Here is a 21,905-nt window from a genome sequence, read left to right on the forward strand (position 1 = left end):
AACGTCGACTGAAGAGAATCGTTCAACGTGACAGAAGTGCAACCCTTCCGCAAACTGCTGCAGATTTCAATTCTGAGCCATCAACGAGTGTCAGCGTGCGAACCATTCAACGAAACATCGTCGATATGTGCTTTCGGAACCTAGGGCTCACTCATGTAATCTTGATGACTGCACACCACAAAGCTTTACGCCTCGCCTGAGCCCGTCAACACCGACATTGGACTGTTGACTGCTGGAAACATGCTACCTGGTCGGACGAGTCACGTTTAAAATTGTATCGAGCGGATGGACGTGTAAGGGTATGGAGACAACCTCATGAATCCATGGACCCTACATGTCAGCAGGGGATTATTCAAGCTGGTGCAGACTCTGTGATGGTATGGGGCGTGTGCAGTTGGCGTGATATGGGACCCCTCATACGTCTAGATACGACTCTGACCGGTGACACGTACGTAAGCATAATGTCTGGTCGCAAACATCCGTTCATGCCCATTGTGGATTCCGACGGACTTGGGCAATTCCAGCAGGATAATGCGACACTCCACACGCCTAGAACTGCTACAGAGTGGCTCCAGGAACACTCTTCTGAGTTTTATCACTTCCGCTGGCCACCAGACTCACCAGACATGAACATTATTGAGCATATTTGGGATGCCTTGCAACGTGATGTTCAGAAGAGATCTTCAACTTTTATAGTCCTGTCAGCCGGCCGCGGTGGCCGTGCGGTTCTGGCGCTGCAGTCCGGAACCGCGAGGCTGCTACGCTCGCAGGTTCGAATCCTGCCTCGGGCATGGGTGTGTGTGATGTCCTTAGGTTAGTTAGGTTTAAGTAGTTCTAAGTTCTAGGGGACTTATGACCTAAGATGTTGAGTCCCATAGTGCTCAGAGCCATTTGAACCATTTTTTTTTAGTCCTGTCCTCCTCAGTTGCGCGCAATATTACAGTATATTAATAATTTTTACTTATGGACCGTCTGACAGCAACTGAATAAAACACAATTTTAGTGCCATACGCGTTTCGCCTTTATTTTCTGCAAGGCATCATCAGTGGCAGGTTGCGTAGACAATTTCCTACATATTACGCTCCTGTTGCATTTTTGGTGTTGTTCTTCTTCTTATGAACGCCAATTTGCGGTTTTTTCGCCATTCCACAACACTATGCACAGAACGCTTGTTTTAAAGCAATGTTTTGGTTTCTGTTGACGACAGTCGCCAACAGAAACCAAAACATTGCTTTAAAACAAGCGTTCTGTGCATAGTGTTGTGGAATGGCGAAAAAAACCGCAAATTGGCGTTCATAAGAAGAAGAACAACACCAAAAATGCAACAGGAGCGTAATATGTAGGAAATTGTCTACGCAACCTGCCACTGATGATGCCTTGCAGAAAATAAAGGCGAAACGCGTATGGCACTAAAATTGTGTTTTATTCAGTTGCTGTCAGACGGTCCATAAGTAAAAATTATTAATATACTGTAAAATTCAGAAGAGATCTCGACCCCTTCGTACTCTTACGGATTTATGGACAGCCCTGCATGATTGGTGGTCATTTTCCTCTGGCACTACTTCAGACATTAGTCGAGTCCATGCCACGTCGCGTTGCGGCTCTTCTGCGTGCTCGATGGGAGCCTTACACGATATTAGGCAGGTGTACCAGTTTCTTTGGCTCTTCAGTGTATGTTATATTCAGTAACGCACCGTTTCAGATGGCTGGTAGCATAGATACCTTACCCTGTCATCGTTGTCACATGAAGGAACTGGAATCCCATTACCTGCCTGCATTTCCACAGCTGCCGGCGCTGGTCAAAGAATTTTTATGTAGCAGTGAGTCATGACTCACAGTTGTTGCCATCCTATGAGGCTGTTATCAGAAAAACAGTTACGCTACCAGCAAAGTATCGGTCATGTACGCATGTGCCGGGAGATATCATATGCAGCCAGCAAGTGCACGTCTTTGGACTGACGGTGCGTGCTGCAGGGAGTGGTCGCTGGAAGCGACATGTCAAATGCACACGTTAGTATAAAAAGGCTGGGACATACACGTCACGCAGTTTTTTTTTCATCACGAGCGCAGCGAGAAGAAGAAAAAGCGCTTTCCAGATAGGGTGTATACATCAGTTCGCATATTAAATGATAGGAAGTTTTCTGCAGAGAGCTCAATAAGGTCTTGGCCACATGCAGCAATCATGCTTGATGAAGTCCATAGACAACATGTAATAAATATTTACATATAACCTGTAACAGGCAGAGGAGGAAGAGCTGAATTAACACACAGTTTTTAAAAGAAAATATTTCTTAATAGCTCAAAAGTATTTGTACGTTATCTGCAACATACATGAAACCATATTTGTCTTCACCATCCAGTTGATTGAGTTGCCGAATATATGGACAGTTGCACGCCTCGAGATTCCAAACAGATGTATTCTTTTAGATCTCACTCAGCCACCATACCTCGTCACGGCCTTTGACATAAATGATGCTATCTGTGTTGTCAAAGTGTCAGATCGATGTCGCAATATCTTTACACACCATTACAATGTTGCGCAGCGCTTTTCGTGATGGAAACGCTTTAGTCATGGCGCAGTTTTTTAAGTATCGGTACAGTTTCTGTTATTAACAGTTTGAATGAAGCGACAATTGTGGAGAATGTCGTTAATACACACCCGGCATTGGTGAATGTGACAAATGGAATATACCTGAATACAAATTGTGCACACTCGTCATAAAAGCCCTGTGTGTCCACTACGATGTTCGCACTTTGAGTGGCCACCGTGAAACGCTTCAGATGCCAAGCTGTTTCTCTATATTTATACAAGTTGTTGCACACTCCCAGTTAGTGGGGAATACTTTACCACATGACCAAGTAACAGTAATGTTCATGCAGCGATGCTAGGAGAGAAACTCTTTGATAATTCAGATTCAATGGTGATGTCTACTGGACTCGATTTTACAAAAAATGGCTCTAAGCACTATGGGGCTTAACATCTGAAGTCATCAGTCCCCTAGACTTAGAGCTACTTAAACCTAACTAACCTAAGGACATCACACACACCCATGCCCGAGGCAGGATTCGAACTTGCGAACTTAATGTAGATGAACATCTGCATTCAATGCATGTAGAAGCTTCAGACATTTCTCATCTTTTACTGATACATGAGATGTTATCCACACCAACGTATCCGACATAATTTTATTTTCTTCTTGCCCACATTGAATGTATGAGTTATTATTCGTTGCATTTTGAACCAGAATCAGTTCCTGTTTAGCGTTTATGATGATATGTCAATTATCTTCACAATAGCCCATAAACATTTTGAAAGAGATTCACATACCAAAGTGGCTACTTATCGATCTGTCTATGAACAATTCTGCATTTTTAAAGCATGCAGGTCTGAAGTTGATGCGGAAACGTATGTTTTGAGGAGCGCTGTGATTCCTTCATATGTTGTGCAGTATCCTCGATGCCGTTAGATTAATATCTTATTTCTTGAAACAGAAAGGTGAACATATTACATGTAAGTCGTGCTGCTGCTGTCGCAGAGCTTTCATCCTTCTTCGTAAATGATATCGCAATTTCTGGAAGGACTTTACTCCAAATTTTGACAAAATGAGTTAAGAATAGCACGAGATTCTGTGCACATGATACACCTTTCTGCATGAAAAGGACTTTATTCCACACATTGTACTTGCGTTTTTGCCAATTCGTTAAAGCGACAACATTTTCATCATGGGACTGGTTGGCTGGTGAGAGAGCGTTACGGAGATGCTAAACAAACTCCACTGGCAGACGTTACAAGAGAGACGTGCATCACGGAGAGATTTACTATCGAAATTTATGGACAGCACTTTTCAGGAGGAGTCAGACAACATATTACCCCCCCCCCCCCTATAGCCAATACAGAGGCTTACCGACAATCATTTTTCCCACGCACTATTCGCGGGTGGAACAGAGTTGGCGGGATCCTTCTTCCGGCCAGCAGGTAAACGGAGCGCGCTCGGTCCTACAGGCGGCCACAATGGGACGGACCGATTCCGGCGGCGGGCTCTTTGTGGCCCACGCGAATGCGCAGTCGCGAACGGCTCACTTCGACGAGTTCTGTGACCTGTTCTGCCAATCGCTGTTCCATATTATCCTCGTCTCTGAGACTTGGTTGAAACCAAACATTTCTTCCGACGCTATCCGAATCACTGGTTACTCTCTCCTAAGGGCAGATCGTGAAACACGACGCGGGGGTGGTGTGGGTGCCTATGTTCGCTCTGATCTGACACCTACTATACTATGCACATCGGACGCAAAGGGCGAAGGAGAAGCAGAGTTCTTGTTTTTCGAAATAAATACATCAAATCAGAAACTGCTAATTGGATTAATCTATAAATCTCCAAACGTTGGTGCCATGTCCTCGTTTCAGTCTGCCCTGTCCTCGCTCGTGACACAGTATGAACACATAATCATTAAGGGCGACACAAATATCGACTTACAGTTAAAATCTCCCTCTGCAGAAAACTTAAGGAGACTGTTCCACTCCAACGATATGAGTTTAACACCGTTGGACCCAACTCATCACACGCCACACAGCCATACACTCATAGATATAATAGCATCAAAGCGACCATATAAAATAATTCGCGCCAATTAGACATCCGCTCCGGGACTCTCTGCTCATGACGTGATATTCTTAAATTACTCAATGCATACTACCAAAGAAAAATCTCATCTGGTAACCTACAGGAACCTAAAAAATGTTAACCATGACGCTCTTCAAAAGGATTGCTCAGACATCCCTTGGCATGATATAAGCAATGAACCGACTTTAGACGGAAAAATTCGGGAATTATCTCGCAAAATTATTGCACTGTATGATAAACATGCTCCTCAACGCACTGTCAAGGTAAAGAGAGCTCCCGCTCCGTGGCTCACCACTGCATTACGCCAGTTAATGAATAAACGTGATGCTGCACATAGGGCCTTCAAGCGTAACCCAACTCCCGAGGCGTACGAAGCTTATAGGAAACTCCGAAACAGAACCAAGCAAAGCGTGAGGAATGCCAAAATCAGACATGCCCGCTCTGTCGTATGCGGCATATTACAACCTGCTGCACTGTGGAAAAAGCAGCCGGCCGGAGTGGCCGTGCGGTTCTAGGCGCTACAGTCTGGAGCCGAGCGACCGCTACGGTCGCTGGTTCGAATCCTGCCTCGGGCATGGATGTGTGTCATGTCCTTAGGTTAGTTAGGTTTAATTAGTTCTAAGTTCTAGGCGACTGATGACCTCAGAAGTTAAGTCGCATAGTGCTCAGAGCAATTTGAATCATTTTGTGGAAAAAGCTTCGCAGTTTCGGTATAGGGAAGCGAAGATCTGACGCTGTTTAGCAAGCGTCTGCAGAAGAATTAAACGATTTCTTCTCAACAGCTGTAAACTGCCACGCAGCGACAAACTACCAGCCCCAAGATATCAATCTCTCGAGAGACAAGTTTTTTCTAAAACAGGTCACTACCGGCACAGTACACAAGGCAATTATGAGAATCTCTTCCGAGGCAGTAGGAAATGATGGAGTGAGCATTGTCATGATTAAGAACGTCGTAGACACTGTTATTCTAGTTATCACAGACATCTTCAACCTGTCTCTTGTCAGTAGTACATATCCTACTGAGTGGAAGCAAAGTTTAATTCAACCTATACCCAAGACTGACAACCGTAAGTCGTCAGGTGACTACAGGCCGATCAGAATACTACCTGCTATATCTAAAGCCCTAGAATACATCGTCCATGAACAGCTGACGGATTACCTCAAAACTCATAACATCATGACAAATATCAGTCAGGCTTTCGAAAGCACCATAGTACAGCAACTGCATTAATCAAAGTAACTGATGACATTAAACATGCTATGGACAGACGTGAAGCTACCATCCTAACACTGCTTGACTTTAGCAAGGCTTTTGACACAGTTGACTTTGATATATTACTAATTAAAATGAAACAGCTGAATTTCTCAAACAGCGCAATACACTGGTTCGACAGCTACCTCAAAAACAGAAGTCAACAAGTCATTTGTGGGTCGGAAAAGTCATCATGGAAAAACGTGCGCTCTGGAGTTCCCCAAGGCTCCGTCCTTGGTCCATTACTCTTCTCACTGTACATTAATGATATTTCTTCAGTGGTTTACTCCTGCAACTACCATCTATATGCCGACGACATCCAACTGTACATAAGTGCAAGCCCCAAGAACATTGCTGACGCAGTAGCGAGTATGAACGCAGATCTTTGCTCTGTTTCTCGATGGGCACAGAACCTAGGTCTGAAACTAAACCCCAAGAAATCCCAGGTCATACTTATATCTCATCCAAAGTTAATCAGGCGGTACTTTCGCGAAACAGTCCCTCAAATACTCCTCAATGGTACCCAACTACCATACCAAAAAACAGTAAAAGACCTTGGAATAATCTTGGATGAACACCTAAACTGGGAAGAACAAACAGTCACAGCTTGCCGGAAATCGCTCTCCTCCTTACATGCAATTCAAAAATTTAGAAAAATATTTCCAACCCATGTTAAACAAAAATTAGTCCAAACTCTAGTCTTGCCTAATCTTTACTACTGTGATGTAGTTCAACACGGCACAAATAGTGAAAATTCGAGATGCCTCGAGCTAGTGATGAATGCTTGCGTTAGCTACGTGTGCAATATACGGTTGTATGATCATATCAGTCCTTCATACTCCCAGCTAGCTTGGGTACGCCCACATAAGGCACGTGATCTCCACACGATGTGCTTACATCATCGATTTCTTAGCCGCTGGTGCCCCCAATACTTATCTTCTCACATTAAACACCCATCATCATTCCACAACCGCAATACCAGATCGGATACGTCTAGCATCTTGGCTGTACCTTTACATAACACAAAATCTTTCTCCGTGTCATTCTCCATCTCAGCCATACGACTATGGAATCCGCTCCGCTGTGATCTGCGTCATATCCAGAACCACTCAACATTCAAGAGGGAACTCAAAACTTACATATTAGGGACGGTATAGCCACCATTGTTGTGCCCCTCTCACCTCTTTCTTTCTCCTCTCCATCATAGCTTCGAATTTTACCATTCTATTTCTCTTCCTCTAACCTATCTACCTCTTCTATATCTCTTTCACCCCATTCTACCGTCTTCTGTCTCTGCTCGATGAGAATAACCCACAAGCTGCAAGAACATAACGAGAAAATTCTCAACTAGCAATAGCACTGACATTCATAAAAGAAAAATATGTTTACTTTCATATACATAGTCATTACTATTATTATTATTATTATTCTTGATTGATATAATTATTTTTTTTGATTGGTATAATTATCATTGTACTACTGTTATAATCTCTATTTTTTTCTTTAACATCAATACTGTATAACACGTTATATGTCCTTAATGTTCTGTAGAAACTGTAATTCGTTCAATCTGAGTATGCCTGGTTAGGTGTAAGAGAGGGCCTGAAGGCCCTAATCTTGCCAGGTAAAATAAATGCATAAATAAATAAATAAATAAATAAATAGTGGTACCGAAAGTACCCTCCGCCACACACCATTAGGTGGCTTGCGGAGTATGGTGTAGATATAGATAGATAGATTTTTGAAAGGACTTTACTCTTAGAATAAAGCCCTTTCAATGGTGATCAACTTTACGTGCTGTCTATCGAATACCTAATGCACAATTCATTACGTTTCACTTTTTGTAGTTCAACTGAAGAGTTATTTCTGAGCACGTACTGTGAGATGGAAAATGGTATCAAGTAACGAGTTGGGAGTGAACTGAAAGTACCGAGAAAGGAAAGAAAGGAGAATATACTGTTGCAAACCACGAACGGCATGTTATAAAAACAGCGTGAGTAAAAGGCCATGAACATGCTATCCGTAAAGGAAAACATGTTGCAGATAGAAAAACCGATTAATACAAGCCAGAACAATGCTTTCACAGCTGTATCAAAATATATTATTACTTTTATTGGTTCATATGACACTTGAAAATAGGATGAAAAAGTAATGTTTATTCATTTTAGTTCCTTCTAGTTGCCACAAAAAATGTTTTGAAAAGCTCACGGAAAATGACAGAACTGATATACTGCGGCACCTAAAAAAGTTTAACACAAAATGTGAACAGGACGAATTTTTAATTGGTTTTCTTGTTGCAAAACCGACATGTAGAAGAAGGACGACCACAAGGGATGAGTCTACTAGGAAATGCTCATGGACGTTTTCCTACACTGAACGATCTAAAGTGTGTCACGCAACTCTCGTTTCTCTCTTTGCTATAACAGTGAAAAGAGTAGGGAGACTTCAGTAATTAATATTTTAGAAGAAGAGTCGACAAGATGGGTGACGAATTGGTGAAACGAACCGTGGTACTGCACATGTAGGCCTATATGTGAACCTCATTCAAGATCATATTGAGTGATACGACTTGTTTGAAACAAAACATCCCAATTCTGGCATTACGTCAGAGTATTACGCCAAACATCTCACGGAGAATTTCAATCTGTCATTCCGTCTACCACTGGCTGACACATGCATGAAATGCGAAGAACTCAAATTAAAAATGAAAAGTCATATGCTGAACGATACTGCTTAACAAATAGCTTCTCCGGATCTTGTACATCAACGCCTAGCTGACAAGTTCTCCAATAGGATGAAAGTTACTGAGGAATAATGCAAACATAGTGATTCACTTTTCGGTATATACTGTATTTGGACTTTATGCAAAACCTGACGTTTCCCAAGCTGCCTATACAGGATGTATTTCATCTCCAGGAGCTATGGGTAAATGTATTTTGTATTAATAACATGAAGAGTAATGAGTCTGTAATGTATGTATGACATGAAGCATTGCGAAGAAAGGAGCAAACGAAGTGTGTGTTTTTTTTAAATTTGGTTCTGTAAAAGAATATGTACCCAAAAATGTAAAAGAGCTATGTTTGTTTTCTCACTTGCGTTGAGCAAAATAAGAATCCCAGTACGATTCGAACGTGTGCATCCTTAGTGGACACTAAACGTTTTGATAAACTGGAACAGTTTCTTCCTGTTCATGTATATTCATATAATGTATGTGATAGGAAGTTTTCCATGGTGAAATGGATACCAGAAGAGCTGACAGACTGTGCACGGTGAAAGAATATTGTGAAATGATTACCAGTGCTTCCAAAAATCGTACGTTCACCGTAAAGCTAACTGAAACTGAAGATATCTACAACTTCAGTAGGTGGTGGCCAAAATACTATAGGAAATTGGGTTTGTCGAATGAATCATAACGCAGAGATGTTTCAGAAAGCCAGAAAGTCAGTTTTCAACCATGATTTTATATGCATTTTGAACATAGTAAGTTACAGTCAGATGTTGGCTTCTGAATACATACAAGGATTACAGAATCATACATTCAGTCTTCTATTTATGGAAGTATCTGTTGCTTATATTATTGAAAAGCCTTACACTGAACCAGTGGCCATTAACAAGAACAAACTGCAGGACGTTCAACGTTAACATGATAACATTTCACACGAATATAGGTATGTTTATTTGATGAAATGACTTGTAAATAACATTGCTGTTGCTGATAATGATCAATGAAACCATGTAGTACGTACTTTTATTAGAGTAGATGTTGTGAAAATGTACGAGTAAAAAAAAAAGCAACAACTTAAAACACTACTAAAAACGTAACTTGACCATGCATATGAATTAATTCCCTAAGAGAAGGCCTATTCCAAGATTCTGGACTTATTTTTTAAAAAGAGATTGTAGAACCTAGCAAATGCAGTAATGGCAGGATATCAATTTCTTTCTGTTCTATAAACATTGGAAAGCCCATCATGTTACATCCCATATATTCATCCTCTCAATATTTTCCTTCGTTTCTGAAAATTTAAGTTTTGGATTAAGATGCTTTCAAAAATGACTGTACAAAATGTTTCTTCCAGCTATACGAAACCATTGCTCGGAATTGTTAAATTGTCCTGGCGTAGAATGAGATTCCCTATCTTGTCATTCTTATCAAAAGTCGCGGAAGCAAAAGATTTGTGGGAGAAATATTCCTGATAAGTGATTTGCGCACCATAACAAACTGGGGCTGTTATATAGACTGGCGTCACTGTGTGGTTTCAATCCTATTATTTTTAGAAAGTTGTGATTCTCCTGTGTTATCACAGTGTGCTTTCAGTGTGAAGTGATGCACTGATGTGTGTGTCTTTTTTTGTACCGTATACCAATGCTGCTGCTGTAAGTGTAATTGTACTACGAGTTCCTCTCCTCGAAAATCCTGTTCTGGTCCACAATGTTCAACTCAAGATGGTCTAATGTCTGAACAGTCACTGGGAGGTACATGAGATTGCTTGCGACCTCAGTGAGCTTATTTCCCAGTCAAACTGCGGAGAAGAATCTGTAGAGTATATGAATTAGTCAGGCGTTGAGATATGAATTCTTTGAATATTACTCTTTACATAGATAGTGTCAACTGCGACATCGAATTCTTTTAGAACACACGGTTGTTGGCTATTTTTTTTAACATACCCAACCCAGTGGGTTCCAGACAATCATGCAGCATCTAAATTTACAATACCACATTCTTTAGGTTTCCACATCGTCTTTGGCAGTGTATCCTATTTAAACAGGCCATGAACTTGTGCGGTTTTGAATTTTCTGACGAACTTAAGCAGATTTCTATTTATAACCTGCCTATTGGGTAGTATAGCTAGGTTATTTTTTTATAATGAGTCCAAGTCCTTTCTTGTGCAGTTTTAAATATAGTCCTTTCCAAATGGTCTCCATCATCTTGTTATGCCTTTTAGCCTCTTATAGTTGCTCCTCTGTGTTTTGTGCATTCTTTACTTTTGGCCTATGGCTGCTGACCCTCCTGTTAAAGATCCAATAGCTGATAGTCCTACAAGCGCTGGAAATAGAAATGGCATAATTTCACTATGGCCGGCCGGTGTGGCCGAGCGGTTCTAGGCGCTACAGTCTGGAACCGCACGACCGCTACGGTCGCAGGTTCGAATCCTGCCTCGGGCATGGATGTGTGTGATGTCCTAGGGTTAGTTAGGTTTAAGTAGTTCTAAGTTCTAGGGGACTGCTGTCCTCAGATGTTAAGTCCCATAGTGCTCAGAGCCATTTCAACCATTTGAACCAATTCCACCACGTATCTTAGGTAATGACAGATGCCTAGGTATTTTAACGTATCTTATTCTTTCTCCTTTCTTGTTTCAAGGCACTTTTTGCTGCTGACACCAATGACTGGATGCAAATTTTTAAATATTCCACAGGTTTTTTCTTTTGAGCTGTGTTCATCACTTGTCAGAAATTTTTCCCAGCACCCAATTTAAGTTTGTCATGCATTGCACTACCAAGTGAAAACGTTGCAATACATTGTCATTTGCCTATGTTATATTCTCAATGTATTTGATTGGCTTCATTATAAAATTCGATGAGCAATGTGTCGTTCTGACAAACTTTTATTTGCAGCATACGCTAAATAATGTTCCTTGCAGGTCTTGTCTAGTAGATTAACGCGCTTTCTGGGTGGAGTTAGACACTATTTCCTCTTCATTCCAGGTCCACACTAGTTACATCCAGAATGTACAGTTCAGCTGGTAACTTAGTGAGGTTACCACCACTTCCTCTGCTCACTTCCTTGCATACATTTATGCCACAGCACACCGTATTATATGCCATATCAAGAGTGCTCACCCCATGGTTGCACGATGATGGAAAGCTGAGACATTTAACTAAAATCTTGTCCCTCAACATCTTATGACATGCTCTCTGAGAAGCATGTCCACTTCAGAGATTCTCTCTAATTCTTCTGTGTAAAAACTCCTTGCAGTTTCTTTACCTTCACTGTCCTTTAATACGTAAGTTCTTAGACTGCACTTTGTAAACTTATTTGCTGACCAGGTCAGCAAATAAGATTTCTCAAATGTAGTTTTGTATTTTGAAATACACGTCAAAATAACCTACATAGAATTTCTGTACTTGTGGTTGCGCAGTTTTAACATGGCTGTGTATTATTTTTGAAGTCCATATCACCTACATGAATGGGTCTCATTCGTATTGTATGATGTTTAGTTCAGCTACACTGGTGACTTACATTTCACAATACTCACGTTCATGTGGGAGAATGCAGAGCAAAGGTTTATTCCATGGTGCTCCAATGGTGCCTTGAAATACATTTTGTAAAATTTGTCCCAGTGGTCGGTTTGAAGGCTGTCTGAACAAAAATTTGTCCCCGTTCTGCAGTAATTGTTCAAACACCTGTGCAACTTACTTCCCAGTCTTTGCTTTCACAGGTTGGGTGCAGGCGAATCTGGGATATCTGTCTATAGCCATTGAAATTCACTTCAAAACTTTATTGCTTGCGAATATTGCCTCATATCTATGAGGTCTGTCCGCCATAAATCATCCAAGACTTTTACTGTGACATGCCTATGCAGGAATATTTTACATATCTCCATAATTACTGTCATTCAATAATGTGTTTTTCTTGAAGCCCTGAAATGACTGATATTGTTTGATTCATGTGAGCTGTATTTTCTGTGGCGCTGATGCTGTGGACATATTGCTGTATACTAAGCTGACTTCGAAATAGTACACATTTATGCAGGCTTACATACAGTTTTCTCTTTGTATGTCTAAACCTTTTTCAGTCTCGCCAAGCCTTCTACTATTTTATTAGGGTTATTTTAGTATATAAACTATAAATGTAGATTGTTCAGTCTTTTTTGCTGAATGTGAATGCTTTCACCTGCGATGGGTAAATCAGCAAACACGGGTCTAACGATATTAATTTATTTCCCATTATTTGGGCAATTTATTCGTGCATCTGGGATGTTGTTTCGCATATGTGTGTTAGTCAAACGTAAATGTTTCAGCATATGTTTGTATATCTTTTGACAAATACTTGTCGGGGTCTAAGGTTTTTAACAATACTAGTTCTACTACACCATATGTTTGTTCAAATACCTTACATCCAGCATGTATTGTATGCTTTGTTAACCACATAGGATGCATTTCCAGCATACACAGTTGATCTTGGCTCACTCCTTAAGTAGCATTTGTTTCGAGAAATTTGATGGTTAATGTAATTAGCAACTGCATATCCTTCTTCTTCTTCTTCTTCTTCTCCTCCTCTTCTTCTGCCTCCATCCATCACGTGTGAGTACTGTTTAATACTTTCTGTTACTGGATTAAGAGAGACTGATCTCATCCCAACTGTCCCAATTTTAGCAGTCGTACTTTTTACTTAATAGCCTTATGCACCTTGATGACTTTGTGGGCATATTGCTGTATACTAAGCTGACTTCGAAATAGTACACATTTATGCAGGCTCACATACAGTTTTCTCTTTGTATGTCTAAACCTTTTTCAGTCTCGCCAAGCCTTCTATTTACTACATTGATGAACCTCTTCCTGAGATTTTCTTTCCTTGATATTTACGGGAAGAGTTTTTCTTTATACCTTCTAGTGTTTTTCAGTTTTATAGACCTTTACAGTTCTTATTTTCAGAGAATCTCCCAACATTTTCATTTCCGTAGTATGGCATTTAAGAGTCTCGTTGATATTTTCAATTTCCATAGTGCAGCTTATAAGACTTTTGATTATTACTTCTGCTTTACTATCAATGTATTAAACATATGTTTGGTCCAGACTTCTCTCCCTTGAAATTGGTGTATGACATGCATGTGATTTAGCCCATAGTCTACAATATACTAGCACGGTTATATATTGGTACACTATCGTTTAAGCAGAAACTACTAGAAGTTTCATCTACATCACCTTCAGTTTTATCGTTTTACCAGTAACCTGAAAGCTGTACTGCATGTGATTATGTAGTTACAAATTCACTGAATGTCATGGTGGATCCTATACACATTGGTTCATACGTATCTACGTGTATTGATGCACAACATGAATCATAAAGCGTAGTAATGGTTTTTTCTGACAGATGAAGACTTTGGCATGCTAACTCCAACAGACTGCTCCACATCCTTTTATAGAATTGGTACACAGGTGGCAGTCGCTTAGTCGACAGTCTAAAGCATATTGGATTATCTAACTGAAATACTTGAGATTTTTAAATTTGTGCTCTTGTAAATGGGCTTTCTCTCATTAATCACCAATTATCGCTGAAGAAGAAAGAGCTTTTCCATGGAACTACGCAGAAATTTCCATTGAAGTATCACATAGACAAACCCATTCATCCACAGATAATATGACTTTGGCATAACTTCGTCAAAATTTTCGAATGCCATCATTGGACAGAACTCAATATCCGAGATCATTCCCCACTGATGCATTTACTTCTGCTGCTGTTTCAACTGTAACTAAGATTAAACAACACTGTTTTCATGTCAGGTGGTTGCTGTGATGACTTTGCCTCATGCTCAAGAAAAAGAAAAAAATTAGTTACGCACGTATCTATTTTCTTTTTTTTTACCAGAACATTCTTATTCGTTATCATTGGCACTAATATTTATATGATGACTGTCTTGCAGTGGGAATGCTGCTATCCACTTATCCACTACGACATATTTATACTTTCAGAGTTCTCACACGACTAGGTGAATGATTTAGGCTAATCTCAGGAACTGCTCTGTGGATTTTGATCCGGTTTTCATTAAGAGATCCTATGTTTCACGTCCAAGGTTTTTGTATATAATTTATAAATATTTCGTAAAAAGTTTCTGAATTATGATGAATTAAAGTTTAGTTGTGAGGGCAATGGCAGCAGCCGCTGTATATTCGAGTGACGATTAGTTACTTGAGACAGCCGACAACGAGACATACTTCGCATCTGGTGCGGTGTTCTAGCGATGCATTATCTGGCTACAAACCGCAAGACTGTAGGATGGAATCCTGAGTGGCTCACTTTCTTCCAACTCTGTCTTTTAACCCAGAATGTGGAGATTCGTCAGAAAAGAAACGTGGCTCGGATTCCACCTTGCACCGTAGCTCCCCTTTTCCCAGTTGGAAAACTATCAGAGAGAGACAAGGCACCTAAGTGACATCCAATTGATTGCAATCGTTTCGGAACATCTGCATAGCAAAAATAACACGTGAATCCAAAACATGTGGTTATCAGTTCTTTAGGCATAAAGAAAAACACAGCATGAGATCCAGCAGCTTTGCTTCTTTTGTAATAGAAAAGTTTTACTGCAGGGCAGCATATGACTCAACATTCAGCTTTCTGCTTCTCTAGAAAAAAAAAAAAAAAAAAAGAGGTGAACACGATTCTCTGCGGCGTGGGGGGAAATACAGTACTTGTTTGGACACTTTCAGATTATGCAGAAGACTGGTAAACTAATCTCCACTGGCGACGCAGTTCGAAATATGACAGCAATTTCAGGCAGCCGATTTCTCTATTCCCCCCATTAGCAATTTCAATTTGCACTCTTATTTCACTGCAGATTCTTCAAACAATGAACAGTGGTTTACTCACCTAACAGGTATTCTAGTAAACATGACCAATAACGAAAAGATAACCAGCTTATCATGTGATGTTGGACTTAAAATTTGGAATAATCAAATATTTTTAACTAATAGATTTCCTGCATTCATTTCAGAACAGTTGCCTTGCAAAATTTGGGTGTTTCATTTTTCCTGCTTCAAGTAAAACGTTTTCCGGCAACCTATTTCAGCAACTTTGTTTCGTTTGCATGTAGTACATTTTTTCAGCAGCGCAGGATATGACAAAACTTTCAGCCTTCTGCTTTCCTTGAATGAAACCGAAATTCTTTGCATGGCAAGGCAGAGAAGTCTGCTGTGACAAAGAAATGCGGCAACGAGTCTCACCAACGAATCACAGTGTGTACTAAGCTTCACAAGAGTAGTGATGGAACGTGCGATAACATGTACATAATGCATGTTTTGTTAATTATTTTCTTTTATTTGTACCACCTCAGTCAGCCTTCGATACACATTGAATCACTCACACATCCATACATTTATGATTCACATACAATATTTGCATTGGTTATAAATATATTTGCATTACAGTGTGCTTCCATCATTTCCATGAAATGTCACTCCAAACGCCAATTCTATATGGAACATATAATATTTATTCCTCCAGGCAACTTTCCTGCCGTGTGCCGCTTACAGCATATAAATTATATGGAAGTGTTGACGTTCACTTACTGAACGCTGCTCTCGGAATAATTTTATTCCTGACCTACAAACAAAATATACTGCACCAGTCCAGTCGCTTGGCCGTAGATGCTTATGCTAGCTGTGCAAAGCTAGGCTGGGTCACTAGAATATAATATTAGCAGCAGTATACGAAGCTTCAAAAAGAAAAAAAAAATATCCTCTTCGCTTTTTCCAGATATAAAAGACAGATACACTGGCCTCTAATGTTCGTCGCTGTCGCTCATACAGAATGAAAGAATGGACGAGGTAATGATTCTTGACGCTAAACATATAAATGCAGAGTGACGGAACCCTCTGTTAACTTGCAAGAGGCCAGTAAACACATGGTGAAAGTTACGACTGCTAAAGCATCTGCCTGTACTTTGAATACATCTATTAACTCGCTTGTAAAGGATAATAGTGACTGCACGACAGTGGCGTGCTCAAGAAATCTGTTTATCCGAAATGATCTAAATATTCTGGAACTAGTCATTCCCAAATATGTTACGATACTTCAACAAGAGGATAATGATTTCGGCAAGAAGGAAGAGGAATCTGTTAATACTTATTACATGTCTGAGTGACTCAAATCTAAAAATGTGTGCAAACTGCATTTAGTCATTAATAGGAGACTTACAGAAAGATGTCGTAGTTTGAATGAAATTGACTATTATTTATTTCCTGCACAACTCATACCCTTGTTTTGTGGTAAGCTCTTACGGGACCAAACTACATAGGTCATCGGTCCCTAAATCTACACACTACTTAATCTAACTTAAGCTAACTTACGATGTGGACAACACACACATCCATGCCAGAGGGAGGACTCGAACCTCTGCCGGGGTAGCCCCACGGACCGTGACAGGGCGCCTGAGACCGCGCAGCTACCCCGCGCGGCCTTATACCATTGTTATGTGATATTTCACACATATTTCAGTGGTTACTCCAGGAGTTTAAGAGTGTTGCGCTTATTTCTGTGTATGAACCTTGATAACGTTATGATGTGATTGCATAATGCCAAACTGATGGCGATCCTCTTATTAATCTGCATTGTGAGAGTTGTAAAAAGGAACAAATAAAAAATGATTTGTCAGTGTATTTTTTTCTTTCATAAAATAATAATATGTGTAATTATTACCGCTTAAAAAGCTGTTTGGATTATGGTAATGGGAAATTATTTCTGTTTAGTAATCTAACATTATACCCACAAAGCTACAGCGACTATGAGTATTTATTAACTATTAATTCACATTTAAGTCCTGGCTGTTGTGTGTGTGTAAGGGATCAGTATGCCTTGACCATTAGCAGGAGCTTGGATTCTCAGGTGCACAGGATGCATATATGTGGGTGACGGCTGCTCGTGACCATTTGCTGGAGCTCTCGATGTAGCCTTGATTGCAACAGTCAGGCGCTGTAGAACACGTGCTAAAGACAGCAGTGGCGGTGGTGGCAGCTTCCTGGTCCTGCAGAGGAGTGCGATGACAGTTGATAAGTAGCAGTTGTTATTTAATTGCAGAATTGTAATTGTTTGAGGTGTGTCATTTGACAAAATTGGTGGTATTGAAAAGGCAGTGCTACTTCTCTGTCTCACTCTCCTGGAAGCTGTGGCTATACATCTTTTTATAAAACATTTGAATGAGAGGATGGAGATGCAGCAGATCAGAACAGTTTTGTAGAAAACATTTTATATGGCACAAGTTTCCAGTTAATTTGCAATTTTTGCGAATAATTATGTTTTATATGCCTTTAATTCACCCTGTATGGTATACAGCGCTATAGGAGCAACTACATATATGGGCATCTCGTTCATAATTTCTGCTTCAATGGATTTTATCGCTACGGATTCAGCAGTTGTAGACTTTGGCACTGGATGAAACATTGTTATAAGTGACACATATTTGCACTATATTCACTTAACGGTTACTAAGTCATAGTACCCAGCTGTAACATACGGACACCAGCATCTCATTCTGTCTGTTATGATCATTAACGCACAGTATAGATCATGTAAATTCCTGACACATCAACATCTGATTTAAATGGGTGTGGCTCAAATGGCTCTGAGCACAACGGGACTTAACTTCTGAGGTCATCAGTTCCCTAGAACTTAGAACTACACTACTGGCCATTAAAATTGCTACACCACGAAGATGACGTGCTAAAGACGCGAAATTTAACCGCCAGGAAGAAGATGCTCTGATATGCAAATGATTAGCATTTCAGAGCATTCATACAAGGTTGGCGCCGGTGGCGACACCTACAACGTGCTGACATGAGGAAGGTTTCCAGTCGATTTCTTATACACAAACAGCAGTTGACCGGCGTTGACTGGTGAAACGTTGTTGTGATGCCTCGTCTAAGGAGGGGAAATGCGTACCATCACATTTCCGACTTTGATAAAGGTCGGATTGTAGCCTATCGCGATTGCAGCTTATCGTATCGTGACATTGCTGCTCGCGCTGGTCGAGATCCAATGACTGTTAGCAGAATATGGAATCGGTGGGTTCAGGAGGGTATTACGGAACGCCGTGCTGGATCCCAACGGCCTCGTATCACTAGCAGTCAGTCGAGATGCAGGCATCTTATCCGCATGGCTGTAACGGATCGTGCAGCCACGTCTCGATCCCTGAGTCAACAGATGGGGACGGTTGCAAGACAACAACCATCTGCACGAACAGTTCGACGACGTTTGCAGCAGCATGGACTGTCAGCTCGGAGACCATGGCTGCAGTTACCCTTGACGCTGCATCACAGACAGGAGCGCCTGCGAAGGAGTACTTAACGACGAACCTGGGTGCACGAATGGCAAAACGTCATTTTTTCGGATGAATCCAGGTTCTGTTTACAGCATCATGATGGTCGCATCCGTGTTTGGCGACATCGCGGTGAACGCACATTGGAAGCGTGTATTCGTCATTGCCATACTGGCGTATCACCCGGCGTGATGGTATGGGGTGTCACTGGTTACACGTCTCGGTCACCTCTTGTTCGCATTGACGGCACTTTGAACAGTGGACGTTACATTGCAGATGTGTTACGACCCGTGGCTCTACCCTTCATTCGAACCCTGCGAAACCCTACATTTCAGCAGGATAATGCACGACCGCACGTTGCACGTCCTGTACGGGCCTTTCTGGATACAGAAAATGTTCGACTGCTGCCCTGGCCAGCACATTCTCCAGATCTCTCACCAATTGAAAAGTTCTGGTCAATAGTGGCCGAGCAACTGGCTCGTCATAATACGCCAGTCACTACTCTTGATGAACTGTGGTATGGTGTTGAAGCTACATGGACATCTGTACCTCTACACGCCATCCAAGCTCTGTTTCACTCAATGCCCAGGCGTATTAAGGCCGTTATTACGGCCAGAGGTGGTTGTTCTGGGTACTGATTTCTCAGGATCTATGCACCGAAATCGCGTGAAAGTGTAATAACATGTCAGTTCTAGTATAATATATTTGTCCAATGAATACCCGTTTATCATCTGCATTTCTTCTTGGTGTAGCAATTTTAATGGCCAGTAGTGTACTTAAACCTAACTAACCTAATGACGTCACACACATCCATGCCCGAGGCAGGATTCGAACCTGCGACCGTAGCGGTCGCGCGGTTTAGACTGTAGCGCCTAGAACCGCATGGAAACGGGTGTGCCTACTGAAGTTAATTCCAGCACTGATTCTCCATATATATACTGCACTCTAGCATAAACACGTTGAACATTCCTGATTTCAATACTAATTCAACTTCACGGACAGGTGGTAGGCCTACATTCACATGTTTAGATCCAGTGGCAGTGAAATTATAGGTATTGGCAAACAGCAGTATTCTGTTAGCACTTAGCTGAGGCAGTTTTTACTGCTGCCGTTGTGGTGATGCTGGATCATCAGAAAAAATCAGGAAGACTGCCTGTGGACTGCTACTACTGAGATGGTGGCACAGACACCGTACAGAACAATAATGATGAGGCTCATGCAACTCGATTTACAATAAAGCAGGGAGAGGGAAGGGACCTTGATGCCTAGTTGTCTACAGAGAAAAGGGGAGGTGTTTCCTGTCATCCTATTGCCCGGGATGAGTGGACAAGGCCACAACTGGACGAGATGCGATGATATCCCGGGATGACCTTGACGATAACGAGTCCCATTGCTTTAGGTGCATGGGGAGAGTACCTGGAAGTCTTATCTTATCACCAGAAGTCTTGTCTTATCAGTGACCTTCAATTTCTAGGGTGAATGCCCACTTATCCACTACTCTAAAGATGTGGTTCTTTAGCTTTCTGTTCTGTTATTGGTTGGCAAAAGCTACTCACCACAGTAACGTATATCAACACATACATACACAACGTCTATAGCTTGTTTATTTCTGCAGCTTGGCAAAAGTTTCTCACTATAATGGTCTATGCTGTATTACCTAATTGAGTAAGTTGTGTGGAACACTGTTGCAGCAGAGTACACTGAGATTTCCGTTATGCTCACTGACGGCGATGAAGAGACATTTCTGATCCAAAGAGCTACTGCTCATTTTTTTCGCTGTAGACGAAGCTCTGTGAATCAGTTCAGGAGCGGATGATCTCTACATTGACACATCGCCTGATGTAGGACATCCCACGTTGGCTACGCGTCGCTAGGCAACAAGTTTTGGCGAAAGCGCATTGAAGAGAGCCGCTGTGGCAGCGTCAGCTTCACGTTCACACGCAGCCTGAAGCGAGTTTCGCGGGACCTCCGGTCGTCTCTGGCACTGTGGTCGCTTTTCTACCACGACACACAAAAGTACCCACCGATATTAATCTACGGATTCCGTTGCTCCTTAGGCGCTGAACGCTTCTCTCAACAAAAGTTAATGTTATCCAATTTATACTGTCTTAGAACCTGTCTGTTTCAGAATATGCACTTTTCTAGAGTTGGACAATTCTAGCACGTAATAAGAGTCTGTTGCCTATTAAACACAGCACTCAGAGAACAAGTTGTCTGCAGCACTTTCACTCCACAACGCTTTTTCGATAACCGAGTCTCGAAACGTTTCTCTTCTTCTTCTTCTATGGGGGTCAGCATTTGTTACATGGACTGAGGCAATGTCGTAGTTAGTGGCCGGATACCCTTTGTGAAGCCACCACTCCTCCTGGGACAGAACCTGTGTACCCTATCTGCCTGTGTCTAGAGTAAATCTATGTTCAAATGTGAGAACGTATTGTAAATGTTTATGTAACGTGTATCTGAGGTGGAACGTGGATGCGAGCTAGATTTTCACATAGTTGGATGCAGGAAATCGCCTAAAACCCACATCCAGTGTGGTCAGATTACTAATTCCCGTCGATCCAGGGCAGGCTCGTCTTCCCACAGCCCAGAAGCGCTACTTTAAAGCTCTCGGCTATCCGGGCGGTCAGATATTTCTCTTATTGTCTGGATTAAATTACACTCTACCATACGGCAAACTTAAGTTGCATCTACATCTACATCTAAATGGATACTCTACAAATCACTCTTAAGTGCCTTCAGAATAATTATCTATTATTCCAGTCTCGAACAGCTCGCAGAAAAAACGAACAAAGTTGCTTGTTTAGACTATCCATATTAACCTCTTACACTTCTGCACACTGATCAGTTGTCAGAGTGAGGAAGAAATAAAAACACTTTACAACTTCACACACACCTAAGCACTTGTTACGTCTGCTACTAACTGATTTTTACTCCTAGATTGCTTTCCTACGTTTCTGTCACTCGGTGTACCATTCGGCAGAAATAAGAGCTCTCGTT

This window comes from Schistocerca cancellata, chromosome 4 (assembly GCF_023864275.1).
Source record: "Schistocerca cancellata isolate TAMUIC-IGC-003103 chromosome 4, iqSchCanc2.1, whole genome shotgun sequence".
Classification (NCBI taxonomy): Eukaryota; Metazoa; Arthropoda; class Insecta; order Orthoptera; family Acrididae; genus Schistocerca; species Schistocerca cancellata.